Source organism: Oryx dammah, unplaced genomic scaffold, assembly GCF_014754425.2.
Source record: "Oryx dammah isolate SB20612 unplaced genomic scaffold, SCBI_Odam_1.1 HiC_scaffold_5, whole genome shotgun sequence".
NCBI lineage: Eukaryota > Metazoa > Chordata > Mammalia > Artiodactyla > Bovidae > Oryx > Oryx dammah.
This window is the reverse complement of record NW_024070189.1, coordinates 44,157,024-44,179,500: the sequence shown is the minus strand read 5'-3', so window position 1 is coordinate 44,179,500 and position 22,477 is coordinate 44,157,024. Positions and strand designations below refer to the sequence as shown.

The 22,477-nt window shown below is 48.1% G+C and overlaps 1 long non-coding RNA gene across 2 annotated transcripts; it reads right to left on the bottom strand.

The window, feature by feature from the left end:
• Window positions 1–3,074: 3,074 nt before the first annotated feature.
• LOC120864405 lies at window positions 3,075–21,628 on the bottom strand. Of its 2 annotated transcripts, none has more exons than XR_005721189.1 (3): window positions 21,399–21,628; window positions 7,259–7,363; window positions 3,075–3,758 (listed from the first exon to the last, which is right to left on the bottom strand). It is a non-coding gene; the product is annotated as an uncharacterized LOC120864405 (long non-coding RNA). The 2 variants fall into 2 exon arrangements; XR_005721188.1 differs by having other exon boundaries at window positions 7,047–7,363; window positions 21,399–21,615.
• Between the last annotated feature and the right edge of the window lie 849 nt (window positions 21,629–22,477).

Sequence of the window (22,477 nt, the reverse complement as noted above, 5' to 3'; positions counted from 1 at the left end):
CCAACCTTGGGGGTGATCAATGTTCATGCTTTTACCAGGTTAATATAAGAAACCTTTGGTAAATATTTTGTTAATAGACTCAGCTACCTTCAGCTTCCCCTTTCCTTGCAGGAGAGCAGTCAGAAGTTGAGTGACCAGGAGTGTCCTGGAGGGGAGGGGAGAGATAAGAGAAGAAAATGGCCCCCAGTCCCCTCCCAGGCCAAGGCTCCAGCTATGCACACACACCCTGTGTGTGCAGGAGGCACAGATACATTGAAAGGGGCCACTTTTTAGGTTTCAGTGTGCAGATCCCAACCGGACTGGAAACCCGTAGGCTTTTGTTAACACAATAGGGCAGTGGGGAGAGGTGGAAGTAGGATTTGAAACAGTTGGAAAATTCCTCAAAGGAGAAAGGGAACAGGCAGGACCTGATGACCCCACTCTATGATTTGAAGACTCTGGGAAGGGAGCTCTCTACAGTCCCCTTACAGTGGAGTGGGGCTTCCAGAATGTGGTGCACACTGCCTGCTAAGTTGCTTCAGTCATGTCCCACTCTTTGTGACCCTATGGATGGTAGCCCACCAGCTCCTCTATCCATGGGATTCTCCAGGCAAGAATACTGGAGTGGGCTGCCATTTCCTCCTCCAGGGGATCTTCCCAACCAAGGGATAGGAGCTGTCAGTAAAATGCGAGACTCTCGTGTCAAGTCCCTGCCTCTCCCCTGACAGACCATGTCTCAGTTTCCTCCGTGTTCTCTATACCCTATTGCTAAGAGCAATGATTTCTCCCATTTTGCAGATGAGGAAACTGACACTAGGGGAGGTGGCTGCATCCAGTGGCACGAATGAGGTGGAGGGCAGTACAGGGCACTCCTAGCCTAGGCATTTTTATCCTCACATGAGGGTGCATTTTTATCCTGCCATGAGGGTGCCCCTGGACCAGCAGCAGGGCTGGCAGGAGCACTCCCAGGGAGGCAGGGTAGACTCTTTATTTTCAGTCTTTAAAAAAAAATGTTGGCCTCTCTGCTCAATATTAAAAAAACAAAGATCATGGCATCCCATCCCATCACTTCATGGCAAATAGAGGGGGAAACAATGGAAACAGTGACAGACTTTGTTTTCTTGGGCTCCAAAATCACTGCAGATGGTGACTGCAGCCAAGAAATTAAGACACTTGCTCCTTGGAAGAAGGGCTATGACCAATCTAGACAGCATATTAAAAAGCAGAGGTGTTACTTTGCCAACAAAGGTCCACCTAGTCAAAGCTATGGTTTTTGCAGTAGTCATGTATGGATGTGAAAGTTGGGCCATAAAGAAGGCTGAGCGCCAAAGAGTTGATGCTTTTGAACTGTGGTGTTGGAAAAGACTCTTGAGAGTCCCTTGGACTGCAAGGAGATCAAACCAGTTAACCCTAAAGGAAATCAGTGCTGAATATTCATTGGAAAAACTGATGCTGAAGCTGAAACTCCAGTACTTTGGCCACCTGATGCGAAGAGCCAACTTATTAGAAAAGACCCTGATGCTGGGAAAGATTGAAGGCAGTAGGAAAAGGGGACAACAGAGGACCAGATGGACATGAGTTTGAGCAAGCTCCAGGAGTTGGGGATGGACAGGGAAGCCTGGCGTGCTGCAGTCCATGGGGTTGCAAAGAGTCGGACATGGCTGAGCGACTGAACAGCAACAAAGCACGGCATGTGGAATCTTGGTTCCCTGATCAGGGATCGAACCTGCGCCCCTTGCAGTGGAAGTCTTAACCACTGTACCACCAAGGTAGCCCCCAGGGAGGGCAAGCTGCATGTCATCTCCCTCCAGCCCCTTCTGGAGTGCCCGCCCCTCTCCAGGGCACATGCTGTCTGTGTCCTGGGCACACAGTTGCAGACTCTTGCCAGCTGAAGCCCTCCTGGAAGGCGGCATCTGACCTTTGGACATGTAAACAAGCCTTGGCCTGGCCCGGGGTGACCAGGCTTGTCCTTGGGATCTGCAGACTTGGGCAGGACCAGGCAGGCATGTGCGCATGTGCTCAGGCTACTGGACCTCTACTTATCACTTGGAGTTGATTCTGGGGTCCTAAGAACATTGTGTCCACCCTGATGTTGGCTCATACACTGGGGGCTTTCAAGGATGTTTTCCAGGCCCAGGTTACTTCCTAAAAGAGGACCAGGCTGGAATCAAAGAATCCCGGGGGACCTTGAGGATCTGAGAGAGACATATACCCAGGGCTACACAGCAGACAAAGTCAGATCCACAAACAGAGCAGGCTAGTCACAGCTCCTCTGGGTCTTAGCAGCCCGGTCTATTCAGTGGAGAAAGGTCCACCAACATCCCTGGCTCACAGACCCCTCCCTGCTGCAGTCCCTGACCCCACTGGTTCTCACCGCCCAGCCCTCCAGGTCCTCTTATCTCCAGGGCCCCGAGGCTGCTGATTCCTGGGACTAGGCCCGCCCTCCCTGGGGACACCAGATGGATGGGACTGCAGGGGCTGCGTAGGCCTGATATGGTGGCCCCTGGCCTTTATCAGTGGGGCCCGTGTACCTGTCTGGTGGAGGGAGAAGTGGAGAGTGGATGTTCAGCTTCTGTGCAGACGAGATACAGGACGGGGACTTTCTTTAGTAATTTAAAAAAAAAAAACACCCTATATTGCTTTCTCTGATTAGAAAGATTCAGGCATGTTACAACAAATGTAACAGAACAGAAATACATGGTATTGAAAGCAAAAGTGCCCACGAATCTGTTTCCTATGCACAATCCCCAGGCCTAGTTTGGGGTTATCTCTCCAGATTTTTTGTGCACATAGATTAACCTTGGCAATTATTTACTGGATTGGAGTCGCAATAGGTTCCAACCCTGCAGCTTCTTGGCTTCCTAAGTGTTACTTCATCTCTCTGCGCCTCAGTCTTCTCGTCTATAAAACCTTGCATGCACGTGAGGCGTGCAGCCCAGGTTCAGCCCCCAGAGATCTCTCTCCATAACCATCAGGGTCTCCTGCCTTGTTGCGTAACTGCCTTTATTTTTCTTTTAACAACGCAACGTGCACATCTCGCCATATTGGTGCCAAAGATGTAGCCCACTCCTGACAAATTCAAAGTTTTCCTTATATGTGTGAATTATCATTTATTTTTTTAACCAATTTGATTGTGGTGTGATTTACATAGAGTAAAATGTACCCATTTTAAGAGAACAATTCAGTGAGTTTCACAAATTTATATACATCCATGTAACCACCACCGTCATCAAGACCTGGAACATTTCTGTCACCCCCAAAATTCCCTCATGCCCTTTTGTTACCAATCTCTTGTCCTCATACCCAGCCCCAGGCAACCAATAAACTATTTCCTGTCCCTATAGTTTAGATTTCCCTTTTCCAGAAATTTATTTATTTCCTTTTTGGCTGTGTCGGGTCCTAGTTGCAATACAAGGGCTCTTTCATTGCAATGCACAGATTCTCTGGTTGTGATGCAGGGCTCAGTAACTGCGGCCGGCATGCTGACTCAGTGGTTGAACCCCCCAAGCTCAGTAACTCCATGGCTTGTGAGATCTTAGTTCCTTGACCAGGGACGGAGCCTTGCATTGCAAGGCAGACCCCTAACCACTGGACCACCAGGAAAGTCCTCCAGAATTTCACTTTAACGGATAACACGGCAGGCACTCTTTGGGGCAAGGCTTACTTACCAAGCATGATGTTTCTGAGGCTCACCCATGTTGCTGTGTCCTGAGTTCATTGCCTCTCATTGCAGAAGAGTGTTTTACCGCTTCGATGTGTCAGTTTGGGTTTCCCTTCACCTGTTGATGAACATTTGGATTATTTCTGTTTGGAGCTATACTCTTATTTTTAAAGCTGCAGAGTAGAAGGACATTAAGATTGTTTTCCAGGTGTTTATTGCTACCTTATACTGTAATGAGCAGCCCTACACATCTCTATGGTCATTATTGCCAGAGGAGGCTAGAGGTATAATAGAAAAGAATTTTTTAAACAGACCCTTTTGTTCCAGCTGGAATCCCAGAGGCCCAGACACAGCAGGCCATCTGCCCCAAATCGCCCTGTGAATCAGTTACTATGCAGAGGTCAGAATCCAGCTTTGCCTTTACCCTCTTCTCCCTCGCACAGAATAGGGTGAGTGCTCTACAAGGAACACCCCCAGTGCATCCATCTCCTCACGACGAGGATGGTGAAGGTGGTGGTGATGGTGTCCGTGTTGCCCACCAGTGCTCAACGCTCAGCAGTGTCTCGTGCTTTGCATGGATCTGCTCACGTTAATCCATACAATACTTAACTGAAGGAGGTGAAATTATGTGTTCCCATTCTATAATTAAAGAAAACGAGGCATAGAGAGGCTAAGCATCTTGCCTGAGGTCTCAGAGCCAGGAAGTGGCAGAGTTGAGACTTGTACCAGGCAGGGGAGCTCCAGAGCCACTGTCCTCAGACACATTGGCCTTAAATCCCTGCTGAGCAGGGAAAGTGGGATGTGCCATGGTGGCGCAACCCGAAGCAAACATCAGGCAATCTGGGCTTCGTGTTCCCAGCTTTGCTGTGTGGTGTGAGCAGCCTCTTTCTGTCTCCGGGACTCAAGTTCCCACCTACTAAAAGGGAAAGGGGGCAGTTGGGCAAGGCGGCTCCAGGATCGCTTGACAGTGTGGTTCTAGACCATTTTCTAGAGCCGGGAATACAGGAGAAGAGGGAGCTAGAGCTCGTGGCTTCGCTCCCCAAATGAGGTCAGGAGAGGCAGGTGGTCTGGAGGCTTTTCTAGGCTGGACTCTTGGAGGCCTAGTCTCAGGACACAGTGGCCAGGATGGTGACCTGAAGAAGAGATTTGGCTTCTGTCTACTGGGGCAGGCACGGCCGGCGCTCCAGTCAGAGCGTATTTCAGTGCTGACTTGGGCGCCTGAAGTCATGGAGTCAGCATCAGCAGGAACGCAGCACTCGGGAGCACCATGCTCTGGGTATGAGCCCTCCCTCGCCCTCCAGGCCACCTGTCTCCTCACTGCCCCGGCCCCGGCCCTCAGGACCTGTACTCTAGGCACCCCTGCCTCTCTCTCCAGCCTCAGTGAAAACATATGCACAGCCCTGTCCTCAAATTTATAGCAACAAAGGATGTATACACTATCCACATTTATTGAGCACTGTTAATATTTACATGAATTAATATTTAATCTTCCCAAAGACCCTATGGTGCAGATAGTATATTATCACATTTTACAGAGGGGGTGTCTGAAACTCAGAGAAGTTGAGTGCTTGGCCCCAGGTCAAACAGAATGCATAGGTCAGAGCCAGGATGTGGGTCCAGGCAGGCTGTTCCTGAGCACGCACTCTTTACCACCTCACTACTTCGTTCTCCCTACTTAATGGCATCCCACAGCCTCTGGCTCCTTCCTGATACCATCCCTCTTACAACCATCCCTGTCCATCAGCCAGAGGTTGGAGAACAGTTTTGCTGTTAAGGACACAGTTCCTTAGAGGTGATGGTCTTGGGTTCAGATCCTGACAGCACCGTTCACTGGCCGTGTGTCTCTGGGGGCAAGCCTCACAACTTCGCTGAGCCTCACCTTGATCCATTCGTGACTGCATGCCTGCTGTTGTGTCTGACTCTTGGTGACCCCACAGACTGTAGCCTGCCAGGCTCCTCTGTCCATGGGATTCTCCAGGCAAGAATACTGGAGTGGGCTGCCATTTCCTCTTCCCGGGGATCTTTCTGACCCAGGGATCGAATCAGTGTCTCTTGGTCCCCTGCCCTGGCAGGCAGGTTCTTCCCACTAGTGCCCCCTGGGAAGCCTGAGCCTCACTTTGGGCCTCTATCAGATACAAATGACAACCAGATCCACTTCATATAAATCACGAATGTAGACCACCGGTTCTCAAAGTATGGTCCAGGGACCCCTGAAGATCTCCAGGACGCTTTCAAGGGGATCCCGAGGTCACAGCTCTTTTCATTGTAAGACTAAGACCTTTTGCACTCTCATTCTCTCACAAGTGTACTGTGGAGTTTCCCAGAGGCAACGTGTCACGTTGTTTCATAGCAGATTGAACGCAGATGCAGATGTGAGAATCCAGCTGCTCTCTATTAAAGCAGACAATAAGGAGATTTGGAAAAATGTAAAGCAGTGCTACTCTTCACCCTAATTTTTTCCTAAAATATGGTTATTTTTTATAACATGTATTTATGTTAGAGTGCTTAGTTATTTTTACATCATTCATATTTATTAAGTGTCTCAATTTCTATTTCTGATACAGTAAATGTTGATAGACATAAACACCATAAACAAAATATCTTTGGGGTTCAGTGATTTTTAAGAGGGTCTTGAGACCAAAAAGTTTGAGAATGGCTATGTGAGTGCAAGGCATTGGCTACATTTGTGGAAGGAGGTGCCCCTGACCTTGGACTTGTGAAGATGCATCATTCTTTTTCTCCAGGGCTGAGTGTAGAGGTCATTACTGAACCGCAGATGGCTGGACACTGGCCAAGAGAGACATGGCAGACCTTGGCCCTGGTTCCACCATGACTGGTCGCCCTGTGACCCTGACCAGACCCTGGAATGCTCTCAGCTTCCCCTTTCTCCACCTGAAGGACAGGTGGTCAAGCAAGCAAGTTTCTCAGGCACCTTAGACATATGGATCAGCTATGAGCAGTTAAGTCCTAAACTGCCAGCCTCCGGTCTGCAGCTTGAGAGCCCCAGTGGGAAGTCACACTCTGCCCCTAGCTTGGGGAGTGAGAATTGCTATGGCAGGGTCAAGAGACATGATGCGAATGTGGGGAAAGCTCAACACTGGGGTCACCTGGCCTGAGTTTCCAGCTCCTGCAAACTCCGGTGCAGGACCCACAGCCTCACAGTGCCTCAGGGATGGCATCTGTAAAATGGGAAGGTTGAACCCTGGCAGCTGATGTTTCAGCTAGAATGTAGGAAGCCCTCGGCATGCAGGCCTGCTTTCCCTTGGTCTCCTCGCCTTGAAGGCGCCAGAGTGCAGAGGTGAGAAAACCAGCAGGAGGAGCTGGGAGCCACGTGGCCTAATCTAGGTTCTGTCGACATCCTGGGTGACCTCAGGCAAGCCCCTGCCCCTCTCTGAGCCTCGATTACCAGGAACTTAAAGTGGCCACAGCCTGGGGGAGCACCAAGTTGGCTTCTGCCTGCCCTGCAAAGCTGATGGCTGGTAGGAGATCTGGCAGACACTGGGCTCTCGGGGCCTCTTGTCCCAGCTGAAATGCCATCCCCCACGTCCTTGTCCTTCTTCAGAGGGCCAGGCTGTTCCCAAGTCAGTCAACCAACCTTTACTCAGCACCCATTCTCACCAAGCCACAGTGCTGACTGACTGGAGTCCAGATGTTTTCTCTTCTTCGTATTCCATTCCACTTTATCCGAATTCCAGGAACATTCACTTGGGGCTCAGGACTGGGCTAGAGACAAGAGAAATGAAGTGTGCTCTATGTCTTACAATGAGCCTGGGGCCTTATTAGATGAGGCATAGTTTATTCATTCATTCACACATGCATTCATTCAATAAATGTTTATTGAGCACCTACTCTACACCAGGTCCTATGCTATGAAGAAAGCAGACATAAGTCTTGCCCTCATGGAGATTATAGTTTAGTAGAGGAAGCAGACATTAAATAGCTAAACACACAAATATAGATATTACTATACATTCTGATGACATCAATGGAGTAAAAAAAAAACGGCATGATATGGAAAAGTAGGAAAGATTTTTCAGAGGGGATTGTGAACAGCTATTATAAACACAGACTTTGAGGACAGTGGCATCAACATGAAAAAAAATTTGTTTTTTTCATAATGACAAATCTGGAGGTGTTGGTTCAGCAGTTTAGGTATGGAAGCCTCTGTTGACTTCATGTTTCCAAGATGGCTGCTGGAATGTCAGCCTTCACGTATGTATTCCAGACAGAAAGAAGGAAAGATGGAAGAGCAAAAGGGCACACTTTGGTTCTCTATTCCTTTTGAAGGCGCCTTCTCAGAAATCCGCACATCCTTTGCTTAGACCTCATTGGCCAGAACATAGTCACATAGCCTCACCTGGAAAGAAGACTGGTAAACGAAGAATTGAGCTGAGCATCCTGAATGAAGTAAGAATTCTGTAAGAATTAAAGAGAGACAAGATAATGAGTTGGTGTATTAGTTTCTTATTGTCACTGTAACAAAGTACCACAGGCTTGGTTGCTTAAAACAGCTGACATTTATTCTCTCAGTTCTGGAGGCCAGACATCCCAAATCACTATCACTGGACTGAAATTAAGATGTTAGCAGGGCTGCACTCCCTCCAAAAGTTCTAGAGGAGAATTCACTCCTTGCCTCTTCTAGTTTCTGGTGGCTGCTGGCTCTCCTTGGCTTGTGCCCACATCACTCCAGTCTTTAAGGCGAGCATCTTCAAATCTCTCTGCTTCATCTTTGCATTGCCTCCTCTTTGTATATGTGTCAAATCTCCCTTTATTTCTCTCTTACACAGATATGTATAATTGCATTTAGGGCCCTCCCTGATAATCCAGAATAATCTCCCCATGCTGAGGTCCTTAATTTAATCACACCTGCAAATGTTAGCCTTTTTCCAAACAAGGTAACTTTTATAAGTTCCAAAGAGTAGGCCCTGATATCTTTGGTGGCCATTTCTCAACCTACTATATAGCAGGTGACATCAGTTCCTGTTCCCAGGGACTTCATTTAAATGGAGGGGTCAGAGAAACCCTTTTTGAAGAAAAGATATTGCACCTGAGATGGAAAGGATGCATAGGAGTTAGCCTGTGGAAGCATGGGGAAGTGTCCCAGAGGGGGGATGGCATGCGCAAAGGCCTGAGGTGAGAAAAAGCTTGCGTGTGATGGTGGGGCTGGAGGGCACCAGAGAGAGATGAGCAGGGGCCCAGGAGCCCAGCAGCCATGGCAGGTATTTTTGTCTTTACTGGTTTTTGTTTGAGTTTGGTTTTTTTGGCCTCTCCCCATGGCTTGTGGGATCTCTAGCTCCCTGACAAGGGATTGAACCCAGGCCATGGCAGTGAGAGTCGAGTACTAACCACTGGACTGCTAGGAAATTCCCGGTTTTTTAAAAGGTCACTCAGAAGGGAACAGCAGAAGGGAACAGCTACCCACTCCAGTATTCTGGCCTGGAGAATTCCATGGACGGAGGTGCCTGGCGGGCTACAGTCCATGGGGCACAAAGAGTCGGACATGGCTGAGCGACTTTCACTGTCTTTCAAGCCTGTATGGAGACCGATGCTGTTGTTGTCACAGTCCAGGCGGGAGAGAAGGTGGCAGCTTGGCCAGGGCCATAGTCGGGGGTTGGATCAGAGAGGTCAAAGGGTTTGGTGATAGACTGGATGGGATGGTGCTGCAGCCTTGATACTGGACCAGAAGAATTCAAGGCTTTCTCAAAAAAAAAAAAAAAAAAATCCTGTATTTCTATAGTTGAAGGAGACCTTAGAGACATTTTCCAATTTGGGAAACTATATCACAAAGAGGAACCTTGACTCCCTCCTGCCACAGGGAAAGAAGAGCAATGTGGGGACATAAATTCATTCAATGATACAAAGAGGAAGGGGCCAGAATGGCGCCTGGAGCCCTGAGAGACTTCTGCAGGAGTTGGAAGTTTGATCAGATCTGACAGAAGGAGGGAAGGGACAAGGGGGCATTGTGATGGAGCTTATTTCTTCCAGGTTTCTTGTCTTGCCTTTTTCTTCCAACTTGGGAGCACGTGGGTGGGGGATGTGTTTGAGTCTGTTTACCAAACCCAGGAGCTGTATTCAGGGCACGATGGTGTGAAGGTCATAGTGGAGAGCAGTGACCTTGGACAAGCCTTTCTCTTTCTGAGCCTCAGTTGCCCCATCTATGAAATGGAATAATAATGGCACCTACGAGACAGGATTAGTCTGAGTATTTGGTGAGGTAAGGAATTACCAAGAAGCTAATGAAGCTAAACTTCAGGGCCTCTCACTTGCCCTGCCACCTCCCCAAGGAAGGGCCCTGGAAATGCATCCACACAGTGATCAAAGGGTGTGCAGTCAAAAAAAGTACGACAAAATATAATAGAGGTGTGTCGGCCAATTAATAAAGTGTTAGCTTATTACTCTGGATTTTGTGAGGCTTATGGACTTGGTAGTCATTGGGTTTTGTTTCATTTGACCATGCCATGCAGTTTGTGGGATCTTATTTCCCCGACCAGGGATTGAACCTGGGCCACGGCAATGAAAGCCGAGTCCTAACCACTGGACCACCAGGGAAATTCTGACAGCTTTTTAAAACTTTGCTCTATGCTGTGCTTTCTTTTCATGTGCTAAGTAAACATTCGAGTTTGCACTAATTCTGTATTTATAATTTTGGATTTGAACTCTTTTCCTTGAGAAGACTCCTAAGATTGTGTGAGCGTTGGGTTCAGTACACCTGTGCCTGTTGGCAGGATGGTGCTCACTGTCCTAATCCGCCTGGTGGTGGGCTGAGTAGGCATGTTGCTAGCAGACCTGCCTGGTCTGAAGCATGGAGGTGAGCAAAGAACAGTTGCCAGGGACCCTTCTCTTCCCACCTTCAGACTCTCTGTTTAAGACAGTTCCATGAGAGCAGAGATCACTTCTTATTCCTCACCAGACCCGCCCTCCATGCTCGCTGTAGCACCTGGCACGTGGCAGGCCTTCAGTCCAAAGGAGGGGACTGAGTGAGCATGTGACATGCGACAGACGAATGAAAGGCGCTGCTGCCTGGTTTCTGGGAGACAGGAGTTGGGGTCCAAACGCGAAGGTGCAGCAGGGTGTGAGCAGGCAGACCTGAGCTTTCCCAGGGGCCCCTGGGCAGGGCTGACCCTGGACCAAGGCCCCGGAGGCCGATTCAGAGGGGCGAGGAGATGAGACAGCTCTGGCCTTGGCCTTGGCTGATGAGAAGAAAAAATTCTACTCCTATCACCAGGCCACAAAAGCTCCTCTCAGAGAAGACCGCTCTGACCAGGACCACCACGTTCCTGACCACATGCTATGGGGACCTGAGCAGTAGCTCCTCTGTCCCCTGACCCCAGGCTGAACTTCCGACCCTGAGCAGGCCACCCTCTGGTTCTCAGGGCAAATTACTCAGGGAGTGACACGAGAACTGACAGGTTACTTAATCTCTCTGGACATCAGGTTCTAGGCGATGTGTAACTCGGAGCAAGTTACTTTGTCTTTCTGAACCTCAGCGTCCACATCTGTGAAAGGGGGCAGTAAACGTGTCTACCTCGTAGGGTTGTGGTGAGGATCAAGTGGGATAAGCCCTGTAAAGCATTTAGTGCAAGGCTTGGTACATAGTAAGGGCTCAATAAATATTATTTATTATTATTCCTTCTACTTATTCCCAAATGCCAGTCTGAGAAGTTTTCATTGATTCAAGGTGAGATGAGAAAAATAAATTATGGGTAGAAAGCTCAATTTGTTATTATCTCCATTTGCTTCTATTTATCTTTTTAAAAAATCTCCACTAATGTACTAATTTTACCTTAAGAAAAAAGGAACAAAAGTCCTATATAAATTGGAAACACCACACTCACTATAAACACACACACATACACATACATAGATAAAATAGCGATTATCCCTCTGGGTGGTGAGAACAGGGGAATTTATTCTATTCACAATAACTTTTCCAAATGTTTTACAGTGAGTATGTATTTCTTTTACTTAATAAGTTATTGGAAAGCAAGAATAAAATTATAATCAGCTCTCATATCATAATAGATACTTCTGTTTTCTTAAAACCTTTTGTGGGCAAAATTTAAAATGAACATCCCTGGGGGATTTCCTGGGTGGGCCAGTGGCTAAGATTCTGTGCTCCCAATGGAGGGGGCCCAGGTTTTATCCCTGGTCAGGGAACTTAGATCCCACATGCTGAAACTAAGACCCAATGTAACCAAATAAAATAAATAAAATATATTCTTTTTTTAAAAAATGAACATCCCTCTCTCCAATTTTCTTTCCTGAAATTTCGCTAGTCTGTGATAACCACCCCCACTGTTCTAGATCAATGACCCTTGTTTTTTCCCCAGCTACACTGGGTGTTTGTTTCAGCACTCTCTAGTGGTGAGCAGGGGCTACTCTCTAGTCGCAGTGAGCGGGCTTCTCATTGTGGCGGCTTCATTGTGGAGCATAGGCTGTAGGCTCACGGGCTCAGTAGCTGTGGTGCAGGGGCTTAGGACTGAACCTGTGTCCCCTGCATTGGCTGGTGGTTTTCCAACCACTGGACCACTAGGGAAGTCCAATGACCTTATTTTAGAGAGGAGGAAACTAAGACCTAGGAGACCAGCAAGCTTTCCCCCTTTTCATCCTAAGAACATAAATATAAACATAAAATAGAAACAATAATATCACAAGCATCCAAGTCTTCCTACTCAGAATCGACAGCTATTAAAATCTTATTGTATAAGCTTATCCTGTATGTTTATTTTAAATTACAAATAGAGTTGAAGCCCCACTTGTCTGCTTCATTCTCTGTCTCAGCCCCTCCAGACCCCACAACCACCGTCATCTGTACCACCTGCATCAGAGAACAACATGTGTAGTGTTGTTCGGGGCATATGTTTCTAAGTTACGTAAATGGTATCACACTGCACATATCATTCTGCCACTTGCTGTATTTCCCACTCAACATCATGTTTTCAAGGTATATCTGTATAAATATAAACACCCTTTATCATTTCTCCTTAGTATTTAGTATCCTAGCGGTATAGCCCTTCTGCTTTGAGGTGTGTTTAGGTTGTTCCCAGATGACCTTCCAAGGTCACACAGGAATCAAATGCCCTTTCTACTGCCCAAAAGCACAGACACACAGTCACACCACAGCAGATACAGAATACAGAGCTCGGAATACAGAGCTCCCCCCATGGTCACCCCCGGTCCATCCCCCTAGACCCCGCCTTCTCTGCTCTCCTTATCTCCTAGAGCCCCAGAGATTCAGGGCCAACTCAGCTTCAGGGTGTGAGTAGGAGCGGTTGAGATGTAAGAGTCTTTCTTCCAAGACAGAAGGCTAAGACATCCTTGGGCACTTCTGACCTGGACTCAGTTGTTCCAAAACATGGTTCTGGTGGTCTGACTCTAAATGGTCAGGAGAAGAAAGGCCTGTGGTGGTCGTCTGTGCTGTTCACAGACGTTCTCCCTTCTCAGGGCACACAGCAGGATGTACACCTTTGCAGAGTTACATATGCAAGTACATATGCTTGCTTTGTCAAAAAAAAAAAAAAAAAATGAGAGGAAGTAAGCAGACCCTTCCAGGTGAAAGCTTTAAGAGCCAGCATGCAAACTGCCTTTTCTCTTGCTTCCTGGAATGGCTAGTGGCAGAATTCAGGTTGGTGGTTGCTCTATAGACTTGGGGCCTGGAGTGAGGACAACACAAAATAGAGCTGGCCACAACCCCACAATGGATGTTTTAAGGCACTCTTTTCGGGTTGGTTGTCACTGCAGCATAATCTGGCCTACCCTGGATGTTTCAGAGCCGCCTCTGAGGAGTGCCGGGTGCTGAGAGCCTGTCCTTCTAATAAACCTGAGTTTGCAGACTCCTGCCCTCTGATTTCCCAGGAATGTGCTACAGACGAGAGACAGGTACACCCTGGGGCCCCTATTGGAATAAGGAACTTCAGCACTGAGAAAGCAAGAGATTTCCAATCCTTATAAAAAGTACTATGTGTTAGGCGATAGCCTTAAAGTTTCATTTCCTAGTTGATGTCCTTGGGCTGGTGGAGGGTTGAACAAAGTACATGCGTCAAGTACCTGGTGCGGCCCCTGGCATATGGTGAGCTGGGCAAAGGCCTAGATAGCAAAGCTGCTCATTGAAGCCTCATTGTTAATAGCGAAGAATTAGAAACTAAGTATCCAACAACAGGGGAAATAGATAACTAATTACGCACTGTCCAGGTATTACTAAGCAGCCAGAAAGGAAGTGCGGGGGACATGGGTCTGATCCCTGGGTTGGGAAGATCCCCTGGAGGAGGGCATGGCAACCCACTCCAGCATTCTTGCCTGGAGAATCGCATGGACAGGAGATCCCGGTGGCCCGTAGACCATAGGGTCACAAGGAATCAGCCATAACTGAAGCGACAGCACACATGCAAGCATATATACTACTAAGCAGCCGAAAAGGGGGGAAAAGGGAAAGAGGGAAAACCATGTAGAGTCCGTCGTTACAGACTATCAGGTGAAAACAGTAAGTTCTCCAGTGGTTTGGTTGGAAACAGACAGACTTGGGTTTGAGTCTCAGCTCTCCTAGCTGTGTGTCTTAGGCAAGGTTCTTAACTGCTCTGAGCTTCAGAGACTGACAATAATAGGCGCTCAATAAATGTGAGCTATTATTACTTTTATTATCACTTTATTATTATCACTATTAATAACAAACCTATGGGTCAACATTGGCAGAGTACCTGACTACTATTATCATCGCTCTGCCATCCAGAATTTCATCTCCCTAATGATCCTATGAAGTTGATCTTAATATCCTTTATACATAAAGGCACTGAGGCTCAGAAGTTAAGCCAGATGCCCAGTTTCCAGATCATCAATAAGGGAGTCAGGATTTAAATCCAGTTCTGCCTGTTTCCAGTTCTGCCTGGTTACTGGAGAAGGCAATGGCAACCCACTCCAGTACTCTTGCCTGGAAAATCCCATGGACGGAGGAGCCTGGTAGGCTGCAGTCCATGGGGTCACTAGGAGTTGGACACGACTGAGTGACTTCACTTTCACTTTTCACTTTTATGCACTGGAGAAGGAAATGGCAACCCACTCCAGTGTTCTTGCCTGAAGAATCCTAGAGACTAGCGGGAGCCTAGTGGGCTGCCATCTCTGGGGTCACACAGAGTTGGACACGACTGATGTGACTTGCAGTAGCAGCAGTCTGCCTGGTTACAGGGTTCATACTTCTTAACCACTGCACCCTGCTGGCACCTGGAGCAAATAACACATTTTCAGTGTCACGGGATTATAACACTTTACTTCTGAAGGAGTCATCCGAGGACACTGCAAGAGCCATGCCCTCAAGAAGACCTCACAGGCAGGTCCAGGTACAATGAAGCCATTGGATGAGCAGCTGTCAGCTTTTCGGCATTCACAACCCAGTCTGAATACTGGATTTGCTTTGAAATCCAGAGTCTCCCATACAGTAGTAAACAAACGGGCTACCATGTATAAAATAGATAGCTAGTGGGAAGCTGCTGTATAGCACAGGGAGCTCAGCTCAGTGCTCTGTGATGACCTAGAGGGGTGGGGTAAGGGTGGGTGGGAAGGAGGTTCTAGAGGAAGGGGATATATATTTATATACATACATATGGCTGATTCATTTTATTGTACAGCAGAAACCAACACAACATTGTAAAGTAATTATACTCCAATTAAAACACAAATGGGCAATGATGACCACTCTCATAGCTGCCTCCAAGAGGGCCCCATGATCTTCACCTCCTGGTATTCTCGTCCTTGTATGGTGCCCTCCCACACTGAGCAGGGCTGACCTGTGTCAGCAACAGGTTATTCAGGAAACAATGATGAGTAACTTCTGGAGCTAGGTATAAAGGACAGTGTGGCTGCCCCACCTTGCTCTCCCTTGCTCCATGGTGTGAGGACAGCAGCCCTTTGGAGAGGCCCACGTGGTGAAGAACTGAAGCCTCCCGCCAACGGCCATGTGAGTGTGCCATCTTGGAAGCAGATGCCCCAGTTCCAGTCAAGATGACTTCAGACCTGGCTGACATCTAGACTTCAACTTCATGGAAGTCTCCAAAGCCAGAGCCTCCACAGCTAAATCATTCCTGCATTCCTAAACCACAGGAACGGTGAGATAATATTTGTTTTAAGCCACTAAGCTTTGGGGTAATTTGCTACATGGCAATAAATACACCATCACAGTACAAGGAAAAACAATGCCTTGAATATCTTTAAAAGAAAACAAAACGGTTATCACGTGGCCCTCTCTCTCCTCTTTGGCACGTGCATTGGAAGAAGTAACCCTTCCACAAGGCTGTCCTTGCTTATATACTCACCTGGCCTCAATCTCACAGCTCCTGGTAAACACACCACCTTTCTCTGGCACCAGCTCTAAAATGGTGCTCCCCTCCATCCTGTGAGTTATACCCTTCTGTACCTCCCTACAATCCAATTCAAACAAAAAGCACTGGAACAGTATACACGCAGGCTTGTAATAAAAATAAACTTTACACACAAGGAAAAAGTTGGCAACACCACTTGGAGGTCATGAGACCGCAGCCCCACTCTGTTAGGTGATTTCATCAAAAGCTGAGAAGGGAAACGTCACCCATTTTGAGCCAAACTCCTCCTTTTGTCCAGCCTCCTCACTGCCGCCTTCTCCAGCCCTCTCAGATTTGCAGGGGTCCCCTAGCTAGAGAGGAGCCCTTCCTTCCTATGGTAAAATCTGCTTTGGGTGGAGAAGCTCAGTGTAGGCAGGCTTTGTAGTAACAACACTTTGGTTCTGGTTCATATTAGTTCAGTTGCCTTAGGTCAGTCACTTAACATCATTGAACCTGAACTTCCTCTTCCCTGCTGAGACTAACAATAGTACCTTCCTGCAGAGCTGCTGAAGGGATCAAATGAGAAGAGAATCCTGGGCAGATTAAGTGCCTGGCAATGAGTAAGAGTGCATTTGTATTTCATGGTTAATGAAGAATAACAGCAGTAACGGGAGCTGTTATTTATTTAAGGGCTTACTACACGCCTAGCATCCTTTACATGTGCTGTCTCATTTCATCTTTCCAGACTGGGCCTCTCTAGGATCCTCATTTTATTTATTTATTTGGCTGCACTGTGCAGCATATAGGGTCTTAGTTCCCCAGCCAAGGATCAAACCCAAATGCCCCGTATTGGAAGCGTGGAGTTGTAATCACTGGACCACCAGGGGGGTCCAAGTGGATCCCAGTTTTCAAAATGAGGAAGCTAAGGCACAAAGAGTAAAGTGCCTTGCTCAAGACTGCACAGGTTCAGGCAATGAGGCGTCAGAACCCTCACCCTTGGGTGAGGATTGGGTGTAGGGCCCTGTAAATATCAGGAACGCTGTAGGGATTGGAGAACAGGAAAGATGGCGCAGCAAAGGAACACACAGTTAAGAGGTGAAGAGAGTTTCCTGAGTGGCAGAGTCAGACATGACTCTGGAGGTGGAAGGCCTCTGCAGGTGTTGCCACCTGTGTCTTGTCTGTACCTGGAGTCCCAGCCCAGACATGGGATAGTCTTACTCCTGGCTCCGCCTTATCCCTCTGAGTACCTGCACTGGCCACAAAGCAGTGTGTACTCATGAAAATCAGGTTCTGCTGGTGGAAAAAGTCAGGCTGTTTTATTGTAAAGACAAAATAGCATAAATATGATAGCATCACATTGAGCCAGCTTTGGCCCAACTCTGAAGCACCGTGTCCTTCTCACTGAACCAGGAAAACCAACTCGCAGAACCAGCATCATCCACAGCTTGGGGCAGAGAGAGTCAGCTGGCGTGGGGCCCTCTTCTTCCTGGCTCTGACCCCCGGGAAGCCCTGTGACTCAGATGATAATAATAAGAGCTATACAATGCGGAAGACCTGGGTTGGGAAGATCCCCTGGATGAAGGTATGGCAACCCACTCCAGTATTCTTGCCTGGAGAATCCCCATGGACAGAGGAGCCTGGCAGGCTATAGTCCCTGATGTTGCAAAGAGTCGGACATGACTAAGCGCAGCACATACAGTGGTAAAGAATCCGCCTGCCAATACAAGAGACATGGGTTTGATCCCTGATCCGGGAAGATCCCATGTGCAATAGGGCAACTAAGCATGCCCTTGAGCCCGGGTTCTGCAACAGGAGAAGCCATGGCAATGAGAAACCTGTGCACCAAGACTAGAGAGTAGCCCCCGCTCGCCGTAACTAGAGGAAAGCCCACACAGCAGTGAAGACCCAGCGCAGCCAAAAAGAAGTAAATAAAATTATTTTTTAAATAATAAGAGCTATAGTGGTATCTACAAGGTGCTAAGCCCTATGCTTTCTGTGATTGAGATTTAGAGAGGCTGAGCTGCTGGACAAGGTGGCCTAGCTAGTTAACCACCTGTTTGCGACAGAGGCAAGGGGCTACCTAAGTGGAAGTGAAGATCATTGTGAAAGAAGAGGAACCCTGAAGCCACCGGACAGGGTGCAGATCAGCCTCTCAGAAAACATTTCTTGAGGAAGGCAGGATAGTCTAGTGCACTGGTTCTCAATCAGGTGTGATTTTGTCCTCAGGAGACATTTGGAAATACCTAGAGGCATTTTGGTAGTCACAGCTGGAAAGGGAGGTGCTGCTGGCCTCTGACACACAGATGCCACTGAGGGCTTCCCAGGTGGCTCAGTAGTGAAGCACCCACCTGCCGATGAAGGAGACGCAGGGGACCCGGGTTCAATCCCTGGGTCAGGAAGACCCCCTGGAGGCGGTAATGGCAACCCACTCCAGTATTCTTGCCTAGAGAATTCCCTGGACAGAGGAGCCTGGCAGGCTACAGTCCATGGGATCGCACAGAGTCGGACACGACTGAGCGACTAAGTGCAGCACTCACGTATGGAGACCAAGCATGAGGCTGAAGATCCTCCAGCAAACAGGGCAGCCCTGTAACACTGAACTGCTGACTACAAGTGTCAATCGTACCACGGCTGTGAGACCCTGCCTGGTCCAGCAGTTGAGGGGTCATGTAGCCCCTGGACCCTGAGGCACCCTGACTAGCTGTGTAACCAGGAACAGGCACGTCACCTCCTCGGTGGCCCACCCTGCAGAACTGGGGACACTAATTTGAACCAGTATCAGTTCACTGCTTTCAGGCGGCAGACACACAGGAATACTCCATAACATTGCTGTTATTGTTATTTATTTTTAACTTTATTCGAGTATAATTTTGTTTTTGGCTGTGTCATGTAGCATGCAAGATCTTAGTTCCCCCACCAGGGATTGAACCCATGTCCCCTGCAGTGGAAACATGAAGCCTTAACTGCTGGACCACCAGGGAAGTCGTTGGAGCATAGCTGACTTACAATATTGTGTTAGTTTCAGGTGTACAGCACAGTGATTTAGTTATACATAAATTCATTCTTTTTCAGATTTTTTTCTCATACAGATTATCACAGAATACTGAGTTCCCTGTGCTATACAGCAGGTCCTTGTTGGCTACCTATCTTATGCAGTAGTGTGTGTGTGTTAATCCATCTCCTGATTTATCCATCACTCCTATCTTTCCTCTTTGGTCACCACAAGTGTGCTTTCAGTATTTGTAATTCTGTTTTGTAAATAAGTTCATTTGTGTCTTTTTTTTAAAAATTAAATTCTACATATGAGTGATGTATGATATTTGGTTTCCCCTGACTTACTGCACTCAATATGATAATCTCTGGGTCCAGACAGGTTATTGCCAATAGCATTATTTCATTCTTTTTAATGGCCGAATAATACTCCATTGTATACATGTACCACTTCTTCTTTATCTCTTCCTCTGGCGATGGACATTTAGGTTGCTTCCATGTCTTGGTGACCATAAATAGTGCTGCAATGAATGCTGGGGTGCATGTTATCTTTTTGAAATATATGTCCAGGAGGGATGGCAGGATCATATAGTAGCTCTATTTATCATTTTTTAAAGAACCTCCATGCTGTTCTCCATAGTGGCTGCACCAATTTACATTCCCACCAGCAATGTAGGAGGGTTCTCTTTTTTCTACCCTCTCCAGCATTTATTGTTTTGTATAATTTTTGATGATGGCCATTCTGCCTGGTGTGAAGCGATACCTCACTGTAGTTTTGATTTGCTGTTCTCCAATAGTTAGCGATGCCTAGCATCCTTCCATGTGCTTTTTGGACATCTGTATGTGTTCTTTGAAGAAATGTCTGTTGATATAATATCACTGTTGTTATGATCAAGGGCATACCCCTGCAGAAGAGCACTGACAAGGGAGACAACAAGGGGGTCCCAGGAGAAGCAGACTTGAGAGGGCGGAGGCAGCAGAGGAGGCCTTGAGGACCAGGAGGAAGCCCTATTCTGGCATTCAGGGCCAGTGTGTCTAGCTTCAGCCCACATTGCTCACCCTGCCCCCCACGGCTCTGGAAGGCCACTGGGCCAGCACACCAGGGGCTTTTCCTGCCTCCACAGTCCCCACCCTCTGAGGACCTCCTCCTCCAAGAAGCACCTAAATCAGCCTAACCCTGAAGAATCACAGACCGATTATCACAGACTGATCCAATAGGATGGCTACAGAGACACACCCAGACTCATTAGTCACATCCACATAGACTTAGAAAAATATACACATGTTCTTATCTAAACACATAAGCAACCTTAAAGCACACTCTGGCCCTCTTCACAGACTCACAAATATATTCCCATACACTCATTAACACACATACACAACCATAATTCAGTCTCACTAAGACACACAGAGTCGCATACACACACACACTCACACGTACAACACTGGCACCCAACAGCAACACATACGCAAGTATTAATATATGTAGTTACATTCACAAACCCACAGATTTATGTCCATTCACATATTTAAATACAAACCGAGGAAAGCCCATAGGTCTTAAACACCTGTTTAACAGGCATATAAAAACACCTGTACATATACACAGAGATGCCGTCTGAGCACATCTATCCAGCTATCAATGTGCTTATATCCATAAGATACATATGCATACATCACCCAAGATACACATACAGATTCCTATAGACATCCTCGCAAACCGCACACAGACATACAAAAGGACATTAAAAACACACACCTGTCTTCTCTTACACACAGATATGCTCCTGTACCATATTTCATTCATTCGTCAATCCATATCATAAAAAGATTGCTAAGGAAACTTCCTGGGGCCACCTTCCAAATTCATCCTTGCCTTATAGCTACGGTGTAGCCCAGCAAAATGCTCCAGTAGGTCATCTCTGCCTTTAAATTTCCACTTGCGGGCAGGCGGTGCGGGTTTTCTCTCCGCCCGAGCACGCAGGGCTGCATCTCCCTGCTGTCCTTTTGACTGCCGTCCCGCAAGGCCTCCACAGGCAGGGAGGTGCTCACGAAGGGGCCATGTCTAAAGGTGTCTTTCCCAGCACTAATCCAACCGCGGCCGGGGTGGTCCGCAGGCGTGGCTGGGAACCGCTGGCCGACAAGGACACTCAGGGATGGGGAACCAGTGCCGGGAGCTCACGATCTTCCCTTCGGTGCCTCGCTCCCTCGACACCCGGTCCTCTCTTCTGCTCGAGGGCCCTCGCCATCCCTAAGTCAGAGGGGCGCGGGGAGGAGGTGGGGGCTGAACCTTCAGCTTCCCCAGGAGCAGCTCCCCTCCCCATCGCCCTCCTCCTCCTCCTTCCTCCCCCACCCCCCTCCCCCACTGCTCCGCCTTCCTCCCTTTCTCCTAGATCCTCCGGCCTCCTCTCTCCCCTCCCCCCTACGTGGGCCCAGCTCTGCCCGCCCCTCTCCCCTCCCCCGCCCCTGCTCCTCCCTACCCGGCTTGGGCAACCAGAGGCTGAGTCATCGCTGCGGCTCTGCTGGGAGAGCAGGCGAGCAGGTAGGGAGGGTGTGAAGAAGCCATGCGACCCATCCCGGCCACCAGGGACGGGGCTGAGTCCCGGCGTACAGTCCTCTCCCGGAGAGGGCTGGGCAAGGGCATGGGTGGGGCCCAGGACCGCGATCAGAAGCGGCGGGGCCCCAGAACGCACGCATTCCGCCGCCCTTACAGCAGCGTCTTGAAGAGCTGCACGTGGGATGGAATCATAAACTTCTGAGTAACGTGAGGCGGCATCTACGTCAGGCATCGCAAACTGGCAGCCCATGGGCAGATCTGGCCTGCACCTGATCTTAATTTGGTCCACTCAGTGTTGTTTATGTTTATGTTTAACCAGATGCCAATGTTTAAACACCATAGGATATCTCATTGGGCAAAATTTGATTCCCAGCTCTTGAAAAATTAGTATATATGCCAACACTGGACCTATATTTCCCATGTCAACAATAGCCTAATGCTGAGTGGGGCTGCCTTTTTAAATCAAGGCATGGTATTCTCTAACTTGCCACAGCCCCCACTGCTCCTTCTTATTTCACCTGGGCTATTGAACTTCCTTTCTGTTACCTGCCAAACCACCATTTAGTGATTCCTAATCTAGTCCTCTGCCCACTTCTCAGGTAGGAGTGAGGAAATGGAAGTGGGAGATTCCTAGTCACACAACATCTGGCCTTAACACAGGAGAATCCGTCTTTCCCTCACCTGCTAATCTTGACCACCAAACCGTTCTGCCAATCTTGTCCACTAAAACATTCTACTTCCCCTGGTGTGCAGGCTTAGAAAAGGGATTGACGTGTGAAAAGTAGGTTCCAGGAAACGATCTGGGGATCAGAGTGGACCCCATATAGAAGATGTTTTGGAGAGTGTTTAACCAGGAGAAGGGTCTAATGACTTCAGGTTTCTTTCTATATGAAAGCAGATTCATGCTAAGGAATTGAGCAGAAACAGAATGTTGCCTCTCTCTGGAGGTGATGGCACCTGCATCTTGGTCTTTCCCTTGGAGTTGGAATAGGAGGCAGAACT